Source organism: Ambystoma mexicanum, chromosome 13 (genome assembly GCF_040938575.1).
Source record: "Ambystoma mexicanum isolate Mex_15411 chromosome 13, UKY_AmexF1_1, whole genome shotgun sequence".
In the NCBI taxonomy this organism is placed as follows: domain Eukaryota; kingdom Metazoa; phylum Chordata; class Amphibia; order Caudata; family Ambystomatidae; genus Ambystoma; species Ambystoma mexicanum.
The window spans coordinates 735,593,756-735,612,671 of NC_090938.1; the positions used below are offsets into that span (position 1 = coordinate 735,593,756).

Here is an 18,916-nt window from a genome sequence, read left to right on the forward strand (position 1 = left end):
AGCTGCATTGAAGAATGGCAAATTATTGGGGAAAATGGATACATTCAAACATTTGTGGGGAAAAATAGAGACTCCCCAAAATAGGAGATGCCACGGAAATGCTTAAATGGCAGTTAGTCACCTGTGTTGAAGTTTCCTTTGTGTCCCTTGCGTCTTCTTGGGTGACTAAGGGGGCTAGGCACCCCTACTCACACAGTGAGGCTGGGCCCAGGGACAGAGTGGAGAGGATCGGTTTTTAAACCCCACCATGCCCAGTGAGAGGGCAGGGGCTTGTCACAACTGGCCCTTGTGTGGATCAGTTCTCTTTGAATGAAAAACAGAATCAAGATGGTGGAACATTTATCACCTTCGACCGTAGAAGCCTGCAATGAGAGGGCAGGGGCTAAGGCGCAACAAGGAGTTGCAGTAAAAACTAAGCTAACCAATCACATTTAAATTTTCATGGAGAAGCATACCTGAAGCACATTAGTATGGGGGTGGGGGGGACTGGAGAGGCAGGACAGGGCACTACAGAAGGAGTTTAATCAGAAGAGGCTGGCAGAGAGCAGATCGGGGAAGGAGGAGGCCAGGCATTGGAGAGAGCAGGAGGAAGGTGAGAAGTGGAACTGAGTGTCTTATGCAAGGGAAGTGCTGAGTTAAGGGATAGATTTTGTCTGCGGTATCCAGGAGTTTCTCTTCCTTTGGCAGAGGAGCAGAGACAGAAGTGGTTGCTATGGAAGACGGGGCCTTAGTAGGAGTAAAATGGCATATTTTCCTGATGGGCACCATCCTGTAAGCGCATGCCTAATTACAGAAGGGTGGGGTGAGGTTTCTCCCAGACCTTGTAGGACTCTCGAATCACTGCCTTATGCACAAGGAGCCCTGACTTGTTGCTCCTTTAAGTCTGAGGATTGGGGAAAATACATCCTAGCAACTAGCCTGGTAGTGCTGGTTTGTGCGGTTGTGTGATCCTCTCTGCTCTAGCCGGGAAGCTTGTCATCTCGAATCGTGAGTTCTGTTTATATATATTTTATATTCAACTATGCCCAGCTTCATGACCACTCGTTTGTAGACGATCAGGGCTCAGAGCTTAGATATTCACCCTGCACTGGACCGCGTACTTTGACCAGTACCATTACTAATACAATGCATACTGCTAAAAATAAGGTGCCTAAAATGAACGTGGTCGTATCCACCCCCTCTCCCGTTACATTTATACTTTGTAATGATATAGTGTACCAGTCTTCTACATCGATCTCGATACTGCCCCATCAGGTTACCTTGAATACCCTGGTACTTTCCTATGGTTGGTATACCGAGCCTAACGCTAGTATTGACCATATTCCCCTCACCATACATTATGACAATCCCTTCACTATCTGCCTCCTTAACACACGCTCTGCTTGTTCACACGACCTTGAAATCTGATTATATATCCACGCATAAACCAGACATGTTTGCCATAACAGAAACATGGTTCCATGAAACATCCCATATATTTGCAAACACTACTCCGGAAGGATATAAAATATATAGGGCCGATCATTTTGGTCGCAAAGGAGGTGGAGTAGCAATTGTCAAAAAACAAATGGACTCATCTTGTCCCTATTCCTTCATTGGAAGGATCTGAAAATCTTTGTATTAAATTGAAAGTGATTCACAATGTTCCTCTGACTATAATTCTTCTTTACAGTCCTCCCCAGTCCTTGCATTTATTTGAGGAACAATTCCTCGTCTTTTAAATAATCTTACTAACTCCAATTCCCTCACTATTGTGCTGGGTGATTTTAATCTTTGGGCCAATTACCACTCTGATAATAAAGCTGTATCCCTACTCTCTGCTCTTGAGGCGATAGGCTTTTCCCAACTTGTAAAGACTCAAAAGCATCAAAGTGGTCACAACATTGACTGGATTTTGGCTTGGAATATACTGCAAACTGGTACCCACACCAAGACCTGCCACTGGTCTGATCACTTTCTAGTTCACTTCAAGACATCACTACCTACAGCACCGTGCAGATTTGACAACAATCCCTGGATTAATATTAAATGCTGGAATCTCAAGAAGTTCTCCCCTGCAGAATGTAACACTCTTTAAGCAACTAACCTGGACTCTATAGATACTCCTGTTAATGCCACTAATTTAGCTCATCATCTTTCTAATGCCATTAAAACTACCATTGACTTCTTGGCCCCAGAATGAAAATAATCAATACTGAAACTACTAAAAAATCTTGGTTCTCTGACAATATTATTAATACCAGGAAAATGAAAAGAGCCTTGGAAAGGGAATGACGGAAGTACCCATGTCCTACCACACCAGGAAAGTACAACAAAGCTGCTATAACCTACAAGATCATTATCATTGAAGCGAAAGCTAAAAACTTTGACATGTGGATTAATAAAGCCAATTTAGCCCCTAACGAACTGCTTAAAATTCTTAAGGAATTTGAGACTTCTACTTCTCCTTCTCCTTCTCCTTTCCCTTCCTTCATCAAGGATGCCACCTGGTGTCAATCTATTCAAGATGAACTTACGGCTAAAACTTCTAGTCATCAATTGAACTTCTCTAAACAAGTGCGTCATCATGCCACTAATGCTAAACATATCCCCAGGAAATACAGTACTCTTGGTCCTGTTACGACCTTCCTTTCTAAATTTGAATTCCATCATTGAACAGAGGCTGAAATGTAGGATATTATCATGAGTCACAAATCAAACACATGTCCAGGGGATTCCTGTTCCACTAACATCTTGAAAGACTCTTATTGTGACTATTCCATGGATCACTAAGCTTGTCGACTAAAAATGCCTGGATTACCCCCCTGATTAAAAAGGCTTCTTTGGATCCATCTGTAGCTAAAAACTACTGTCCCATCGCTTGCGTGCCATATTTGGTAAACATTCTTGACAAAGTTGCTTATTTGCAACTCCAAAAATACGTGGAAGAGAATAAACTTCTAAATACCCATCAGTCTGGCTTTAGAGCCAGGCACAGGACTGAGGCGGCTTTATTAGATCTCAAGTCCAACATTTCTAAGATCATCGAGAAGGGACATTCGGCCTTACTGATGTTATTGGACCTTTCTGCGGCCTTTGATCTCATCGACCATGATCTTTTACATGAAAGGCTGCTTAATATTGCTAATGTCTAAGGGAAAGCTGCTGACTGAATCTTTTCCTTTTTGAGTCATAGAACCTCCAGAGTGGTGTTCAAGGATGCTAAAGCCACTGCCATCCTTTATATGCGTGGTGTAACACAGGGTTCTTGCTTGTCTCCTACTATATTCAATATTTATATATTGAACCTCTCCACAGTCTGCTTGATGACCTCCTGGGTGTCCAATACAATAATTATGCAGAGGGCACCCAGGTCCTTTTTGAATTATCAGGCATATATGCCACTGATCTCAATAAAGTGAATTGTATCTTCAACTAAATTTAATCCTGGATGGCCTATAATTCTCTAGCACTTAATGATAAAACAGAGCTTCTTGTCATTAATACAGGCTCTGGGATGAAGAAACAGGACTCCTTGTATTCTCAATTCCCTATCGTAGGTAACATTATCCCTGTCCGCAAATCAGTCAATACTCCCGAACTCTCCATGAAACAACATGTCTCAAGTGTGCGTTCATCTTGTGGATACATTATTAAATTACTGCATCAACTCAAGCCCTATCTTTGCATTAAAAATAGATCCCTCCTGGCCACCGCTCTAATCAACTCGAGGCTCGATTACTGAAACTGTTTACTCATTGGCAACTCACAATCTAATCTCGCCGCCGCAAACTATACAAAACGGAGCCGTTAGGGATATATTCGGTTTGGCCAAGAATGACCATGCATCAACCTTTAGAAAAAAGCTACATTGGCTTCCTGTCAGACAGAGAATTGGACATAAATTGCTCTCTCTGACTTATAAATGCCAAAACGATGTTGCTCCAGTCTACCTAGAAAAAATAATTTTGCATACTCAATCCATCAAAGCAGTGTACTCTAATAATTTGCTTTCCTTGTTTCAGCTTTGTTTTCATCTAAAAAAGTTTGGAGGCACTTGCTTTGAAGTCTGCGCAACCCAGGAGTGGAATATTCTTCCTCGGGATTGTAAACGCTTGCCTTCGCTTTTGACCTTCAAAAAGGGCATCCAAGCACTGCTCTTTAAGTCTGCTGATTAATCCTCTCTCTCTCTTATGCCCGACACCCACCACCAACCTATATAACCCTCTGCTTTACTTTGCGCCCTGAGGCCTACCGGCGTGCAACGCGTGAAGAATGTCAAATAAATGAATAAATAAAATCATCCTCAGCTTATGGCATCTCCAGTATAGGGACACCAATGTAGTCCATCACTCCAAACATCAGCCCACGGAAAGCTTTTGTTGATGAAGGCAGATCATTCCCAATATCATATCATCTGAGCTTTGAAGAAATACATAGTAGGGGTTGATTTGATAGTGATGGGCACCGGGTTCAAGGGGAGCCGGGTGAGCAAGGAGAAAGAGCGGAAGAGGATGGGCAACGTGGGACAGAGAGGTCCAAAAAAAGGAAGAGTATGGAAGAGAGTTTAGAGTGGGGAGCATCAGCAAGAGTTGGAGACATGCATGAGTGCAGTCTCGGTGGAGTGTTTACTATGGAAGCAAGAATTAAGTGGATCTCCAAGGCCACTGTCCTCAAGGTACTTAGTTGTCCGGTTGAAGTCCACCCAATATAGGACCTTTGAACAGTGGGGAGGAAGGGACACTGGGCAACAGTTTTCCGGGATGTAGGGTTTCTTCAAAAGGGACAGGAATTAAGAACAAAGGAGCTTCCCACGTTGGAGCCCCACAAGCCAGAGGTGCAAATACTGTGAGGAAGACTTGAGGAAGGCAAAGTAACCTGTGGAGACAGACTCTGGTGGCTCAGTGGATAAAGAAAGGGTTGCATAGCCACAGAAAACTGCAACACTCTGAGGACAGCAGTGGAATAAACCCAGAATGGCCCAAAGAGCACATTAAGTGGGTTTGTGGTGTCTATGAGGAGTCAGAAATGCGATGCGGACAAGCAGATAGAGTTTTCTCGCAATTTTTTGAGAAAAACGCCTCCCTTTCCCTAACCTAATGAGGATGTCCCTACCTGTCAAACTAAGAGTAAAGGAAAACACTCTAAAAATGTTCCTGTCCCTCACACTTAGATATACAAACAAAATTAAACAGTATCTCATCGCCAGGCAAAACTTAACCCAATAACAGTTGCATTCAAACGTACATTAAGTAACAACTGTCCTTATAATCTGGGTTGGATCCCCTTCCCCGGGACTAAAGTAGGATTTTCCAAACCAAAGTTTAAATCAAGAAAGTTTGTTTCAATAGCCAAGCTTTGTTCCAAATGCAACACAAAGTTTCCTTCTCTTTCACGTGGCACTTAGAATTTGGTAAACAAAATTTATCAATCTTCCACAGATGATTGTTTAAAGCTTCCACAAGCGCATACTTCACCAACAGAACAAAAAGACTATGTTTTCACACTTCTTCAAAGCATTCAATATCATCCATCTTCTTTGAAGGATACATTGTTTCACACTTCTTCATAAACTACAATGTCTTTGTCAGGATGGCTTTCACCACAGTTAGTTACAACACAATAGAGGGTTTGCTGCTTACATTTAACTTCAACATTCCACCACAGTACAGTACTTCAATCTCTTCTTCCTGGTCCATTAAGCTGCCAGGACTAACCATTAAAAATTCCCTTTTCTGATATACTCGGCTGCAAGGATAAATCTCCTAAAACTACTACAAATACTCTGTGATGAGGTTTGCTTCAAATTTCACAAAAGTCTGACTTAACAACATGGAACTTCACAACTTCCTTCATAAGGATACAATACACATTGATGCTGTGCGTTTCTCTGATTCATCTGCCACAAGCAATGCAGGTTATATTCCTGTCCCCCTTGATAATGGCTACAAGGAGGGCTTCTCTCCTGCCACCTTTGTGTTTCTTCAACTACATCAAATAACTGTTGAGAATATCTTCTAATCGAAGTTCACTCTTTAGGAAAGCAGTATCCCTTTTCAATTGCCCTTCTTTAGCTTAGGCAATGCTGATTTACAATGACCTTTCTTTGAATTAGGCAAAGTGGTTTTGCAATTGCCCTTCTTTGGCTTGTGCAATGCTGGTTATTAACTGATTGGAATACTGCCCCCTCTTTATTTTGGCCATAAAGGTTACAGTCTTTCTTCATTCAAACTTTCCCAATATCAATATCACTCCAGAAATGCTTTAAATCATTTGTATGGTATTCCAATTGCCGTCGAGCAGCCAGCGGTTGATTACGCAGTGCCCCTGGCAGCCCTACAGATAAGGGGTGTATCGGCCACTTTTACTCCCTAAAAATAGGTAAATACTCCCAAAAAATAAAAATAGGGTGTAAATCTACTCCCAACAAAAAATAGGAAATGGAGACCTAGGACCTTGTGCCCCTGCTTTCACCCACAGAGTTCCAGGCTTATGTTTGGAGCAGTAGAAGTGCACCACTGGAAGAAACTACTATTATTAGTGACCGGTCAGAAGAAGTCAACATCGATACTTTAATGTGTATGAGAAACTAGGTTTAAAGGAATAAATATTACAAGAAAATGTATGTTTTCCAGTTAAAACATATTTTGACTCGCTTATAAAATACTCCCATTGGCAATTGTAATTACATTTGTACTCCCTAAAAAATCATTTTACTCCCAACTTTAAAAAATAGGCAGTAAAATACTCCCACTTCAAAATCATATCTGGAGCACTGGCCCCCAGGTCACCTAACGAAGGCCAACTCACCGGTTTCTCAATTTGCATCCGCTCAAACCACTGCTACTGTAACACCTGTTTATTCTGTCGGTTCCTGACCTTTTGGCAGCTGCGGTCACACTCCTGCGTCTGGAGTCTGTCTTGTTCCTGTTATATTCCGGTGCTCGCCAGCCACCGGAATAAGGCACATGACAAGGAGAGCCTCTCCTTCCCAAGGGACAGTCCTTCCAAGCACCACTTCCCACTGAGCGACCTCTGCACTTCAGGTTTCCGACTTCTAAGACACTCTCTGCACCATAATCCGTTATAGACACAGCAGTGACTCCAGTGTCTTCATTTGTCTGCCTCTGCTGCTTCCACTGCTGCTGGCAACTCCCCCTGTGTCCTCTACTACTTCTGATGCCCTGCACCTGAAGGGGCTTTACATATTAAAAAATTCTGTTCAGGTGTGGGTCATCAGAACCACTAGATAGCACACTGCAGTTCTTTGCCTCCGAGCTCCTCGTCTTCATCCCAGTACCTAGAGTATTATGGTACTTGGAGTACGCTTATCTGGCGGCCGGCTTGATAATGTGGAATTTGCAGTAGCATGTTTTGGACTCTTTCCTCTGCTGAAAAGACCAACCCCTCTTCTGAATTTATCACAGCTCCTAGGAACTGTTTTGTTGTGCTTGGCACAAGGCTTGATTTTTTTCTCGTTTATTGAGAAGCCCAATTGAAAGAGAAGGTTGATTGTTCTTTGAATGTTTTGCCTGCAAACCTGGGGATTCTCCCCAGTAATCAGCCATTTGTCCAGGTAAGGGTACCCTGGGATTGCCTCTCTGCGCAGTTGTGCTGCCACCACCGCCAGTACCTTTGTGGATACCCTTGGTGCAGATGCTATTCCAAAGGATAGCACTTTCAATTGGTAGTGCTGGTTTGCTATCTTGAACCGCAAGAATCTTCTGTGCAGTGGGAACATTGAAATATGAAAATAAACATCTTTCATATCCAATGTCGCCGTGTAATCCCCCTGCTTTAGCAGAGGGATTACTTCTTGTAGCGTAGTCATGCATAACTTTTGTGGCTTGATATGCTTGTTTGCAGGGCGGAAGTCTAATACTGAGCGCATTGTTAGATCTTTCTTTGGCACAAGGAAGTAGGTTGAATAAATACCCTTGTTTGCCTGGTTGGCCGGGATGACTTCTATGGCGTCCTTTTGGAGCAGCGTGGCGATTTCCTCGAGGAGGATGTGTTGGTCTTCTTTGGAGTGAATTTTCTGGCACGGTGGATGGTTCCGGGGTCGTTCGAGGAGCTCCACACAACCGCCCGCCACGGTGGACAGCATCCATTTGTCTGAGGCGATTCCCTCCCATGCTTGGGTGAAGTTTGAAATACGTCCTCCTACTGGAGAGGCATGGTAGGGCATCTGGAGCAGGTAGTCACTGTTTTGGAGGTGTGTTAGCACCTCTAGCGGAGGAGCCCCTCCCCTGTCCGCGAGATCTGCGTGGACCCCTCTGGTAACTTTGAGAGCCTTGGCCTTGACTGTTACCCCATGATGGTACTTGATTTTGATTGTAGCCTGAACCTCTCTGGGAATTCTGTCTGTGTGAGCGACGACAAAATTACCATTACCCATTTGGCCAGTGGGTTTATTGGCCCAAAAGTTTCAGCGTAACATTCTTGTTTAGCCGTCTTTAAGGCATCTTCAACTGCCGAAGCAAAGAGTACGTTAGGCTCTATGGGCATATTGAGAAGAGTGGCTTGCGTCTCCTGCTTGAAGCCGGATTGGCTTAATTGGCGGATTGGTTCCTTCTGCAATTATCCTTCCCGCATTGTCTGCAGCGTCAAGATTAGTTTTCAACATGCAGCTTGAAACTGCCCTGCCTTCTGCTGCCACAAGAGCTAATTGTGACTTGAGGGGTTCAGGGGCCGATGACAACAAGATCGTAACCTCATCCCATTTATGGCAGTCATAACTTGCTAAATGAGTGGTGTCTCCAGCAAGGGTTGTATCTTTCGCTGAACAGACCGCATGAGGAGAATGAACTGAGAGACTGCCTTCTTGTCTTCCAAGATATCGTCCACAAAATTCTGGTCTTGTTGAATCTCCTGCGTTGCTATCTGGAAATGCTCAGCCGCCTTGATAAGCACGTCATTAAGTAGCGGCTGTTTATCTATGGGTGAGTCTGTTACAGGGGGGTCCTGATCGATAGGAGAGTCCATGTTATACATGTTTGCATCTGGATGAATCTCATCATCATCCCCATAATAAGGATCTGCAGCCTCTTGAGAGACAGAGGTCTTCGATATCAGTGTCCTGGTCATACAGATCAATGACTGGTGCATGTTCAGAAACAGTGGCCGAAACAGGGAACTGAGAACCAGAGGCTGCTGTTGTTGGAGGGGTGGACTGAAGACTTGTGAAATAATTAGGGCGTTTTTCATAAAAATTGGCCATGAAGGCCATTCTTCTCATGACCCTGTCTATGTCCTCACAGGACCACTGGGTAGAGCTAGGAATTGACCTAGGGTCTGAAGGGTGTAAAGGAACTCCTTGATCTTGAGGAGTGAGATGTATTTCAGGAGGCATATGGGTTTTCTTCTTTAGGGAATCCTGTTCATGTGCGCCTTTATTCTTATGAGAGGACCTATCAATTTGTGCCCTTTCTTTATGGGGGTCTTACTTAGACTTTTGCGTAGACTCCCTAACCTTTACTAGGCCTTCTGGGACGTGTTTCTTTGCCAAATGAACTAGCCCCGCCTGGATAGGGTTAGTTACCAATTTCAGCAGAGAACGTCGAACTTCGGTATTTGAAAGAGTCAACGCCTCGTCTACAGACGTGCGGTGTTCGGAATTGGATTCACTCACAACGTCTGCTCTGTCTTTCGACAGTCAGGATCTGTCATGTGGCGACCTGAATCTGGAGTGCCCAGAGGACAGAGATTGTACAGACCTCTCCCTAGATGTCGTGCGTTGGGCCTTCTTCGACGGTCGTGTCGAGTCACGGCGGTGGGTTGTGTGTTTAATGGAAGGGGTTGTGATAGGGCCCTTGCTGCCAGGTGTCATCCCTGTAACAAGGCCGCCTGTCTGTCTGATGCAGTCGGGGGCCTGCGTTTGGGAATCCGGAGTATCCACATCGCCTTCGGATGCCGCGGTGTTGCCGCTGTCGCTGAAAGTTCCTTGCACGTCTATTGTGGTCTCAACCTGCCTGGCGTGGTGGGCCCAGCATTTAGTTAAGCAGTCCTTTCACAGTCCTGCCACAAGAGCTAATTGTGACTTGAGGGGTTCAGGGGCCGATGACAACAAGATCGTAACCTCATCCCATTTATGGCAGTCATAACTTGCTAAATGAGTGGTGTCTCCAGCAAGGGTTGTATCTTTCGCTGAACAGACCGCATGAGGAGAATGAACAGAGACTGCCTTCTTGTCTTCCAAGATATCGTCCACAAAATTCTGGTCTTGTAGAATCTCCAAGACATTGGCTCGTGAAACCCAATGTCTTGGGTTTCACGAGCCTACAAGCCCAACAAGTCCCTTCGACGTGGTCCCGAGGGAGACAAAGGTTGCACACAAGGTGCTTGTCGACCAACAGAAACATTTTGTTGCACTTAGGGCAACATTTTAAAGGGGTCCTATCCATAACAGAATGACACGGCCGCTAGGCGAGTGGAGTGTACGAAAAGGGGCAAATACATTCTTAAATGTCCCCCCCCTCTCCCTACTGTGTGGGCCGAAGCCTGAAGCGGCCTTCCAAGGCCGAACGAATCCGCCGGCGGTCATTTGTTCACCGCTGTCAGATGATCTTGATAGCCGGTGCTATGGAAAATAAAGTATAGTAAGAAAAACTATCATTAATTTGCAAAAGTCAATGGCGATAAGCCGAAAGGAGAACTCTGCGAAATAGCGGTCGTCTACGATGGCGGAAAAAAACAATCTGAGGGACCTCGACGTGTGAAGGAACATGGGTACAGTGGACGTCACACCAGGGATAATTTTACTGGCACGCTCCTTCGGTATCATGTGATCTAAGCAGATGCCATCTGACTTACAAAACTGAATTCCTAGTAGCCATCACCTCTATAAGAGGAGTCCGTGAGCTACAGGCTTTGTACGTACAAGACTCTTTCTTCATAATCCACAAAGACAAGGTTGTCCTCAGAACACATCCTAGGTCCCCCCCCCCCCCCCCAAGTTCATTTCAAAGTTCTATGTTAATCAATCCATAGAAATTCCTACCTTCTTTCAAAATCCATCCAACTCAGTTGAGAGAAGCCTCCATACACTTGATGTACAGAGAGCGGTCTTGTACTATGTGAACAAAACTAAACCCCAAAAGGAAAACAGACCGGCTCTTTGTTTCCATAGCACCTGGGAGAGAGGACGATCACATATCAAAAAACACCCTCTCCAAATGGATAGTCAAATGCATACAGCTCTGCTATTCCCAATCCAAAAAAGAGTTTTACCTTTCACTCCCAGGGCTCATTCTACCAGAGGTACCGGAGCTACCTTATTTTTCATTGCAAACGTCCCTCTAGACGCCATTTGCAAAGCTGATACATAGAGTTCCATTCATACTTTCACACAGCATTATGGCATGAATACTCATTCTAAAGCAGATTCACAGGTGGGACAAGCGGTTCTAAAACATCTATTTGCTGCTGTACCTTCTCACATCCCACCTCCATCTCCAGATACTGCTCGCCAATCTATGCAGAGCATGTGATCTAAACAGATTTCACAAGCCTCAGAAAGTATACATTAATCACCGTAATTGTATTTCTGATGTTTGTATCTGCTTAGATTCACATGCGTCCCTCGCTTCCTCCCCTACTGGAGTAGAAGGTGCATATTTGTTTTCGAGTTTATCATGGTTTCTGCTTTATCACATCTGTACTCACGCTACACTTCATGCAACCTCATGTCAGAAACAAACAATCTGAAGGACCTCGATGCGTGAAGGACCATGGGTACCGTACACGTCACAATAGGGATAGTATTACTCGCCACACTTGGGATAGTATTAGTAATGCGCCCTGTTGATGTCCGTTTGAGTTTCGAAAAAAAAAATCTTGCAATACTCTGCGACTACCACTAGATGGAGATCCACAAGCTCCAGAGTGTGTGTGATATAGTATATATTAAAAAAAAGGACATAGCCCATCTGTCAGCGCTCTGCCTCTTTAATCAGCTGGTGCTCTAGGGCAAGGTGGGCTCCACCTAAACATGTGGTAAATATGGCCTCCAAAAGGTGGAGGGACAATTTCCCACCACAAAAACCAGAAAACCAAGTGCAGCCCGAGCACACGTAGAAGGGTACTTGGTAAAAATCTATTAAATGCATATAACAACAACCTTTAAAAGATTGGCAAAATAAGCTCAATCACACCGGACCAGGCAAGACATTCTCATTCACCCACCCGTGTGGGTAGTAAAACGCCACGCTTTCAGCTCTTAACTCGAGCTTCTTCAGGCAAGTATAGTTTATCTTGCTGGCTTCTCCACCTATGTACGATCCATTATGATCTCTTCTTGTGGTTTACAGGTTTGTTTGAAGATATCTACTCTTTTCTCTCTTTCGTTTTTTAAAAGAATGGTCTAGGGCAGAGCGCTGATAAGCTCTGTTAAGGAAGTGTGCTTCAATCTCTTTCACTTCCTTATAGAAATCACTTTCCCTGGTGCAAATCCGCTGGTCTCCCAGAAATTCTCCATAACGGATCGATTTCTTGAGAGCTATGGGGTGGTGACTCTTGGCATGTAGAGTGTCAAGTTGGAGCTTATATTTTTTCTGTAGAGCGTAGATATTAATTCATTTTTAAGTAAATGTGGAGGGAAATTGTCCCTCCACCTTTTGGAGACTGTATTTAACACACACATTGTATATGATCCATTACTCACCGTAATCGTATGTCTGATGCTTGCATCTGCTTAGATTCACATGCTATGCACAGGCCGACATCTAATGGAAGCTGCAGAGTATTACAGTTGCTGTTTTAGAAACTCAAAAAGGGACGTTGACAGGGCGTGCCAGTAATACTATCCCTAGTGTGACGTCCACTGTACCCATGGTCCTTCACACGTTTTGGTCCCTCAGATTGTTTTGTTCTGACATGAGGTTGCATGAAGTGTATCATAAGTACATGTGTTTCCAAGTAGATAGATATGACAAAAGCTCATATAACATCTATGCACCTTTTCTCCGATGAGGAAGGGTGGGCGCATGTGAATCTAAGCAGATGCAAGCATCAGAAGAACAAGTTACTCTCTTACCTGGTAAGGTTCTTTCGATGGGATGGTTCGACGACGTATTCCATATCTATGACAGTAATCACCACAGCTGTGCTGCTTCGGAAAATCTTTCGGCGTCTGCGTCCTGCGTCGATGACGTCAATACGCCGCCCTCAAGGACCTCCTCCGAACGGCCGACGTCAGTGGATGTTATAAGTAGGACGCATGACGCCCGTAGCCTCAGTTGTAGTTTTTTCCCAGACCGTGTGGCACCAGTCTTCTACCAGTCTGACCACACAAAGCCTTGCAGAAACGTAAGCTGCAAATCGCATAAGAAATTCTGTAACGGGGAAAGCCGGGAGGGAGCGAAATGGAATACGTCGTTTGACCATCCCATCAAAAGAACATTACCAGGTAAGAGAGTAACTTGATCTTCAAGGTTTGGGTCCTCAGACGTATTCCATATCTATGACAGACTCCCAAAGCAGTACCAACGTAAAGAAGTGGGAAAAAGAATTTAGAAGATAGAAATTTAGAATGCCCAATCAAATTGCAGAATAAAGGACTGCCTTGCCAAAGGCCAGATCCTGCCCACGGATACAAACGAGGGAGTAGTGACGTACAAAAGTATGGACCGAAGCCCAGGTGGCTGCATCACAGATGTTACGAATAGGAACAACACTCTGCAGGGCAGTAGAGGCAGCGATACCCTTGGTAGAATGGGCCTGCAAGCCTATCGGAGGGTCCTTACCCGCCAAGCGGTAACATTCAGAAATTGCCAGGATAATCCATTGAGACAAAGTCTGCTTAGTAACAGCTTGTCCCAAACGCCATCCAGCGTAACCAATAAAGAGTTGATCGTCCACTCTGATCCGGGACATGCGTGAAATATAAAAGCTTAAAGCTCTCCTAGGATCCAGCCTATGGAGCCTCTCCTCTTCCTTACCAGGATGCGGAGGAGGATAAGAAGCCGGAAGAATAACCTTCTGGCTTAAATGAAATTCCGACACCACCTTCGGAAGAAAGGAAGGACGAACCCTAAGGACAACCCTGTCCTTGTGAAACACAGTGAAGGGTGGCTTAACTGAAAGTGCCTGTAACTCACTCACTCTGCAAGCGGAAGTGACTTCAACTAAAAATACAGTCTTATGAGTTAACAGTCTCAAAGGGCAGGAATGCAAAGGCTCAAACGGAGCACCCATTAGAAACTTGAGAACAAGGTTCAAATCCCAACCAGGCACCTAGAAAGGTGACAGAGGGAACACATTAGTGAGCCCTTTTAGAAACTGAGAAATTAAAGGAATTTTAAAATAAGAACACTCCTCAGAGGAGCGCTTAAATATGGACAGCGCCGCCAGGTAACCTTTAACGGTACCCACTTGCAGGCCTTTGTGGGCCAAAGAAAGCAAAAAAGACGGAACCACAGGAATGTCCCATGAAAAAGGATCCACATTCTTAACCCTGCACCAGTTGCAGAACTTTCCCCAACGGCAACAGTACAGGGACTTTGTTACCGGCCGTCTGGCCGAAAGCAACACCTCCATCACCTCTTCAGGGAGGTCCCAATCCTTATACCTCAACCTTTCAGAAGCCAAGCGTGAAGGTTGAGGGATCTGACCTCTGGATGGAGAACCAGACCCCCCTCCCATGAGAGCAGATCGTCTCGGGAGGGAAGACGACATGGAGGGCAAACGGACAAGTCGAGAAGGTCCGGGTACAACGTCCTCCTGGCCCATGCCGGAGCACTGAGGATCATCCGGGAACCGAACCTCCGTAACCTCTGCAGCACTTGCGGAATGACGGGGACTGGAGGAAACGCGTACAGCAGTGAGAATGACCACTCCACCACAAACACGTCTCCTAAGGCTCCTCTTAGAGGAAATTCCCGCGAGCAGAACCTTTCGCACTTCCGGTTGACACTGGAGGCAAAGAGATCCACTTGAGGGGTCCCCCAAAGGGCGAAGATCTCCAGGAGAATCTCCGGAGCCAACTCCCACTCGTGAGAGATCGCGCTCTGCCTGCTCAGAGCGTCCGCCGTCTCGTTTTCTTCTCCGGCCAGATGAACTGCCGAGACCGAAATCTCCTGCTGGATTACCCAGAACCAGAGCTCCATCGCCTCCCTGCACAGAAGAAGTGACCCTGCCCCCCCTTTTTGTTGAGGTAGTGCATGTCCACTGTGTTGTCCGTCAGAATCAGGACATTCTTTCCTCGCACAGTCGCCAGAAAAGCCTTCAGGGCAAGCCTGACGGCCCTCAGCTCCAACAGATTGATATGGAGTCTGGACTCCGACGGAGACCAACGACCGCCGACTGTCAACTCGTTGGCATGAGCTTCCCATCCCGTGAGGGATGCGTCCGTCACAATCGTCACCTTTGACCAGGGTAGCCAAAATGGAGCCCCCTTCATCAGATTGCCTTCAACGGCCCACCATAGAAGGTCCTGGGCGACCGAGGGCGGCACCTGAACGGGACATCCTGCTGGAGGACTGAGACCACTGGAGCTTGAGTGCCCATTGCAAAGATCTCATCCGCAACCTGGCCTCTGGCACCAGAAGAATGCAGGATGCCATGAGGGCGAGCAATCGCAAGAACTCGAATGCAGGGAGACTCTGGGCATGTTGGAACTTGTGCACCATCTGCTGAATGTGAGGAGCCCTCACCTGGGGAGGAAAACACTGCTCCAGGGACGTGTCGAGCACTGCTCTGACGTACTGGAGCCTCTGCGTTGGCGTCAAGTGGGACTTCTTTAAGTTGAGGGAGAAGCCCAGCTTGTGGAGGGAGTGGCAGGTGATGGACAGATGATCCAGGACTTGCTCGGGAGAGCGCGCCCTGATCAACCAATCGTCCAGGTAGGGGTATACGTGAATCCCCCCTTTCCCGAGATGCGCTGCCACCACTAACATGAGCTTGGTGAAGACCCTCGGGGAGGAGGTCAATCCGAATGGCAGGACCCGAAATAAAGTGCGAGTCGCCAACCACGAACCTCAGGTACTTCTTGTGCTTTGGATGGATCGGCACATGAAAATAAGCGTCCTTGAGGTCGAGAGACACCAACCAGTCCTGAAGTTGAAGGGCCTGGAGGACTTGAGAAAGAGTAGTCATCTTGAACTTGTCCTTCCTGAGGAGTTTGTTCAAACGGCGCAAGTCCATTATGGGTATCAATCCCCTGTCTTTCTTTGAAATCAAAAAATAAGGGGAATACCATCCCTTGTTCCTCTCCGCTACAGGCACCAGTTCTATGGCGCCCTTCTCCAACAGGGATTGAATTTCCTGCGCAAGGAGCGGATCCAGACTCTTCAAAGAGAGGTTCCCTGGTGGATTGTCGGGAGGCCTCTGTCGGAAAGGAAGACAGTAGCCGTGGGCTATGATCTCCAGAACCCACACATCTGAAGTAATGGCACGCCATTCGACAAGATGCTGTGCCAGCCTTCCCCCAACTGGCGAACCATGGGACATGGCCTCATGACTGAGCTGAAGTGGCTGCGGCGTTGCCTGAGGGCAAAGAGGCAACCGCCCGAGCGGCCTTTGCACCTCGAGTACCTTGTTTTCCACCTCTGGCACTCCTATGGTGGCCCCTTTGACTGGCAGCTCCTTTCGCTTTACCAAAGGATGAGTAATAACGAAAGGAACCTCCCCTCCATTGCTGTCCCCTAGGATGAAAAGTGGTGGTTGGCGAACTGCAGCATCCAACGACTTTGCTGCAGCTTTCGAGGTCTGCAACCTCTCAAGGCTCTCGTCAGCCTTGCTGCCAAAAAGATGGACACCATCAAAGGGCATGTTGAGGAGCCGGACTTGCACATTAGGAGCAAACCCCGATTTCCGCAAACACGCAAACCTGCTTATTACGGTGCTCGCCGCCATGGACCGGCTGACGCAATCTGCCATGTCCAAACCCGACTGAACGGCCTCACACATGGCATCCTTGCCATCCTGGACCATAGCAATAGGTTCAGCTACTAAGGAAACACAGTTCCACAGAGTGTGCGTGAAACGTGACAAGGCACATATGCAGTTGGCAGCCTGAAGAGCCATACCGCCTGAAGAAAACACTTTCTTCGCCCAGCCATCAAAACGCTTGTCGTCCCTATCAGGAGGGATGGTAGGATACGACGCCTGCTTTGCTGGGGCTGTAGCCGCCTGCACCACCAAACTCTCTGGAGTGGGGTGCTTGGTCAAGTAGCAGGGGTCGCTACTGGCTGGGCGGTATTTTCGCGACAAAGACTTGCCCACCGCCGGGAGACTCTCCGGAGCAGTCCAAGCCGCCGCCACCCTCCTCTGTAGAGCCATATGGAACGGCAGTACCGGGTCAGTTGGTGGACCTTGGTTGAGGATATCCGTGAGGTCATCCTGAAGAAAATCCCCTGGGGGAGCAGACCACCCCAAGTATTCAGTGACCCTTGACATAAGGCACCGGTACAAGGAGTCGGCATGGGTGCCAGGCTCAGGCCTACAAAACTCCACCTCCGGAGAGGTGTCCAGACCACTGGCATCGTGCAGTGACTGACGCAGGTCCTCAATCTATGTCCCAAGATAATCTCATCAGGCACCGTATCAGGAACCATGCCATCATCAGAGCCCTCATCCACCTCCGAAATGTAATCAAGATGGTGGAAAGTGGGCACAGAATGGGGAACAAAGCCATCTTCTTGCGCTCCCGAGCCTTTTCTAGTGGGTTCCACCGTACCCCAGGGTACCCCCGTCGAAGCAGCCTCGAAGGGCGTCGAGTGGATCAGCGTCGACGCCGAACGCGGCGCCGACAGCATCGACGGCGTCGACACAGGCCTCGAGGGTGGAGCCCCGAGCGTGTCCTTCGACAGCCTGGGCGCCAATGGAGTTGACGACTTCCTCGGAGGTGGAGCCTCGAGAGAGTCCCTCGACGACCTCGGCGCCACAGGCATCGACGTCTTCTTCGAAGACATCACAGGTGCACACGGTCTCGAGCGCGTCGAGGACCGGGACCTGGAACGGGCATGACTAGAACGATTCCCCTTGTCGGAGCGGGACCGTTCCCGCGAATCGTGCCGACCACCCGAGCCCGAAGGCGTACGAGCGGTGTCTCTAGTACGGTCACGCCCGACCCCACTCAGAGGCGCGAACGGACCGGTGCCCTGCGATTCCAGAATCGCCAGCATTTTCCTACCAAAGGAAGCCCATTCCTCCGGAGTCGCATGCTTGGTGGGATAAACTACCCGCCGACGGGCAGAGTCCTCGGACGAGGACGGGGAAGGCAACCGATGATGGCGCTTCCGGGAGTGCCTCGAAGAGGCAGAGGAGTGGCGGGACCCACTCCGGGACCGAGACCCCCTAGACTTACGACGACGATGCGGAAAGTCGCCCCTCGAATCGTCCGTCGAAAGCCCAGTGGACCTCGACTTCCGGGGCTTGGACACCTTACCGACCAACAGTTTCTTCTTGCGCTCCTGCAAGGCTTTGGACGTAAGCGACTGGCAGTCGACACAATCATCCGTGTCGTGGGCCTCCCCGAGGCACCAGAGGCAGGCGATGTGCGAGTCCGTCACCGACATCTTGGACCCGCAGTCCCCGCATTTCTTGAAGCCTGGACGCGGGGTGGAAGAAGAGGAAGACATCTAGAAAACTTCTTGCAACCGAACAGGTTTGAAGAACCAAAAGAACAGAAATTCCAAAGAGTCGAGGCGCGCCGAGATCCGCGAAGCGAACACGTTCGCGGAAAAAACGGAACTGAGGCTATGGGCATCGTGCGTCCTACTTATAACTTCCAGTGACGTCAGCGGAGTTCCTCGAGGGCGGCGTATCGACATCATAGACGCAGAAAGATTTTCCTAGGCAGCACGGCTGTGGTGATTACTGTCATAGATATGGAATATGTCGGAGGACCCAATCCCCTCGAAATATGATTACGGTGAGTAATTGTTAGGGAGAATTCTCATCAATGTGCTAATTCCCTTCACCTAGAGACGCCCAGCAA

General features: G+C 47.3%; 1 protein-coding gene across 1 annotated transcript in view; it reads right to left on the reverse strand.

Moving 5' to 3' along the window:
- SKIC2 (SKI2 subunit of superkiller complex) overlaps nucleotides 1-18,916 on the reverse strand; it is a 403,793-nt gene that overhangs the window by 10,482 nt on the left and 374,395 nt on the right. The gene's annotated exons all lie outside the window — the stretch shown is intronic.